Raw genomic sequence first — 4,439 nt, forward strand, 5'->3', positions numbered from 1 at the left:
GAGGGAAAAAAAGTGCTCCAAAAGAGATTACTAATTAATGTGCATGCTGTGGACAAAATTATACCTGGATCTGCAAAACGTCTGACTTCATGTTCAGCTGCTAATGGATTTCTGATATTCCTTTCACTGTGACTGCTCTTGAGTCCTGATCATCATACTTGAAATCCGTTTCTTTCACTCGTCTCCTTATCTGTGTTGATTCACCTAAGTGAATAGGCTATTTTCCCCCAGAGTCCTCTTTATGCTCCCTTTCAGGGGTTTCTCAGTTCCCGCCAAAGAGCTTGGATTCCAGTCATTCATGCTTCCCCTGGGCCTTTGTTGGCCCTAGAAACTGAGTTTCCCTACCCGTCTTCTTTCTCCCTCTCCATTCTTTCCTGATTCCTTTTTCCTTTTGGTCTCTCCTGCTCTCCTCTATCTCTGGGAGTTGTAGGCTGTTGCTGCTTCCACGGTCTCTTGTCCCTGCACCTTCACTCGCCTCCAGTTGCACAAGTGAGACCTGGGTAGCATTCTTCTAGCTGAGTGAGACTTCATAGCCAGCACAGGTAGTGAGGCTACAGAGTGCTTGGACCTGAAGACTGTAATTCCTATATGTATATGTATGTGTGTGTGTGTGTACAAATATATATATGTACATATATGCATATAATGTTGGGAGACCCGGGTTCAATCCCTGGATCTGGAAGATCCCCTGGAGGAGGGCATGGCAACCCACTCCAGTATTCTTGAGAATCCCCATGGATAGAGGTGCCTGGCGGCTACAGTCCGTGGGGTCACAAAGAGTCGGACACGACTGAGCAACTACACGCAACACAGCATATATATATACACATTTTTGTTTTGCTGCACTTTTTGCACGTGTGATCATAGTTCTATGACCAGGGATGGAACCTGCATAAAAGGAGTCTTAACCACTGGACTGCAAGCCAAGTCTAGCCCTGTGATTCTGAATCTCATAAGAAATGATAAGGAGTCCAAGCTATGCTCCCCCAAACCAGATCCAATATTTTTGTCAGAAAAAAAATTCTTCCATCTCTTTAGCTTTCTTGGGCAAAGTATAATTTTCAAAAATTTAAAAATTCATCTTCCATACCTAGAATAGACATGTGTCAAAGATTTATTCAAATCATTAACAAAAGAATCACTAAGATGGTAATGCTGATTTAAAGAGCATTTGAGTAAATGAGTATTTAAAAACATTAGAGAAAAGAATTTTGGAATAAGATTTGTTAGAATAGATATAAAACTGGTTAATAGCCTACAAGGCAATAAAACCATAAATGTGAGATAATCCTTCCTCTAGATGGAAATCGTTTACACCGCTCCTAGAGGGAAAAAAAAAAAAAGCTAAAGGTTTAGATGCAATTTCCCAGAATCTGGGATTTTAATCAATACTAGATGGTGAATCAAAAGTGTATTCCCTTAGAGGCTTAAATAATCCTTGGGTGGCCTGCTAAAGGTTAGAAATGAAAAGACATGCTGCCTTTCCTTTGCCTTATTTCTAAGTTTTGGATTTTGTTTTTCTTAATGCCTCATTTTAAAAATTTTAAAGTAGCCCAGGTGCAGGGATTAAGCATCCTAGGCTATGTAATTCAACTGCAGATGATAACTAATTTCTTGACACATCTGCTCTAAGGCTGTGACCTACTTCATAAGAATATAACCTACTTCATAAGAATGCCGGTCGTGGTTAACATCCTTCCAAGTATAGTGGAGCAGTGCCAGAATGACACAGATGTAATCCCAATGGCATATCAACATGTTCCCTTTAAATCTTGTTGGAAAGGAGACACTTGTGGAGATTGTACTCAGCTGGAACAAATGTCACCACTGAGCCTGGCCCCAAGTAAAGATGAGAGCATTTGTTGAGTTTGGAGAAGTTGGGAGGGCCGATCACCTAGGTCCCTAGTCGCCATAGTAGGGCGTTTGGATTTTGTTCCAAGTGCTGCTGGAAACCGAGGAAAGGTCTGAGGCAGGAGGAAGAGAGTGTAGTTAAGTCTTGAGTTTTTAAAGGCTCGTTCGTGTGGTTTTCCTTACGTTGTGCAGCTTGTTCATCATAGAATCCCAAATGCAGCCCAGTGTCTTGTATGCAAAGGATTACATTAGATTGCTTCAACTGGGAGACTAAGTTAAAGGATAAGGTTAAGCTGTAGGTTCAAACGCCATGGAGGTCAGTTATTTGGGGGCTGTTTCAGGGTCACAGATGGCTACTTTGTAATCATGACAGTTGTAGTAACACCATGTATTTGTTTTGCAAATGCCTTTTACCAGAGTGAAGTCTGGATAATTTTGTTCATAATCCAGTATAAATCTGTCATCACTGCTAGAGATTAATTGCAAAGAAATACGCACTGTGGTTCATCAGTAACATCACTGTTACATAAAAGAAGATAACATATGTTTAGGGAATTTTACTGCTAGTAAGTATGAAGCTTAAAAGATGATTATATTGAGAACTATCAATGGAATATTCTGTTTATATAAAGCAGACCAATCTGTTTTTTTTTTTTGAAAGGAACACTTCCAGGAAATAACTACTCCTCCAGGAAAGTGTGGGCGCAGAGTTTTGGTTAAAAACATGACCCTGGAGCCAAAAACACACCTGACTTTTACTCCCAACATTGCCACTCGTTAACTGTGCTCTCTTGGGTGAGGTATTTCCTCAATTCTGACTTTTGGAAAATAATACCCATGTCTGAGGCTGTTGTGAGGATCGAATGAAATTCTGTCTTTCCTTGAGTCTTCTCAGCATCGAAACTCTTTCTGTCACAGATGTTCCTGCTTATGAGTTTGGGGTGGGACAAAGATGGCCCTATAAGTGATGGAAGTGCTCAGAACTTGGTACCCTGGGTTTCCTTGCAGCAAGAGCATAAGCATCAACCTTGGGCTTCGTCACTCAGCTGTAGTTCAGGTTTGGTGCTGGAGTGAACGGCATCGGCGGGAAGGGGCTGGGAGATCTCTCTAGAGGCACCGCAGCAGTGGCCGTGGTTGCAGCGGCGGCACCAAGTCAGGTTTCGATCCGGCAGTGACTGTGTGGGCACACCGGCTGCAGGAAACCTGGCTCCAGCGTGGAAGTGGCGTCAGTGCAAACCCAACCATCCAGTGCTTTGGCACAGTGACCGCAGTTCCTCATCAGCCCACTTCTGTGGTATGACTCCTAGAAATTTATCCAAAAACCTGATTCTCCAAATTTTCAGGCAATTCTATGAGCAACTAATAACGCTTGATTAAACTCTTTTGTAGTGTAATCCATCCAGAGTTAGCTCCAGTTCCTGGCTACCTAGAACTGTGGTTGGTTTACATTCTACACCTATCCCCACAGTACGGTGACTAGCAGAGAGCACACAGTAGACAGGGCTGTTCGTAGCAGTTAGGGGCTTCCCTGGTGGCTCAGGTGGTAAAGAATCTGCGTGTAATGTGGAGACCCGGGTTTGATCCCTGTGTCAGGAAGATCCCCCTGGAGAAGGGAATGGCAACCTGCTCCAGGATTCTCGTGTGGAGAATTCCATGGACAGAGGAGCCTGGCGGGCTACAGTTAATGGGGTCACAAAGAGTCAGACACGACTGAGTAACTAACAGTTTCACTTTCTCATCAGCAGTGTGCTATGTTATAATGCAGTTTTAGTGATCTTGCTCCACATTTAAGAGCTGTATTTAATATTGCCTTTATTGGTATATCTTTTTGAAATGGTCTATATTCTGAATTACATCTTGATGAATCTAACACTCTTTACTAGACTATAAGCTTCTTGAAGGCAGAGATTGTCTTGTTCAGAACTGGATTATTTTCTGGCACAGTGCTTAACACAGGCAAACTCTTAGTAAATATTTGTGGAGGAGGTACCTCATGAGCTTATCGATAAAACAGAAGTACCATCGCAGGGTTCGCAGGATACTCATCTCAGGGTACTGATGCTGAAGCTGAAACTCCAATACTTCGGCCACCTGATGCGAAGAGCTGACTCATTGGAAAAGACTCTGATGCTGGGAAAGATTGAAGGCAGGAGGAGAAGGGGATGACAGAGGATGAGAGAGTTGGATGGCATCACTGACTCAATGGACATGATTTTGAGCAAACTCTGGGAGATGGTGAAGGACAGAGAGGCCTGGCGTGCTGCGGTTCATGGGGCTACAAAAAGTTGAACACAACTGAGCCACTGAACAACAACAATGATCTCAGGGATTGGACAGATCTCTAGGTGGCATTATCTCAGTGAGACAGTTTAATCTAGGATTGGTTCTCAACTCTAGGAACTCAAAATTGCACTTATCTGAAATTGATTATGCTCTTGGATGTAGACTCAAACTAAACAAACTCATAAGAGACTGATGTGTAAACCATATTTATTTCCACTAAGAAATAGAACTGAAATTCTGCTCACGTATTCATTTAATGCATTTTAAGCATTCACTGTGTGTCAGGTATCGCTCTATCTTTGTAT

Source organism: Bison bison, unplaced genomic scaffold (genome assembly GCF_000754665.1).
Source record: "Bison bison bison isolate TAMUID 2011002044 unplaced genomic scaffold, Bison_UMD1.0 scf7180017863950, whole genome shotgun sequence".
Lineage (NCBI taxonomy): Eukaryota > Metazoa > Chordata > Mammalia > Artiodactyla > Bovidae > Bison > Bison bison.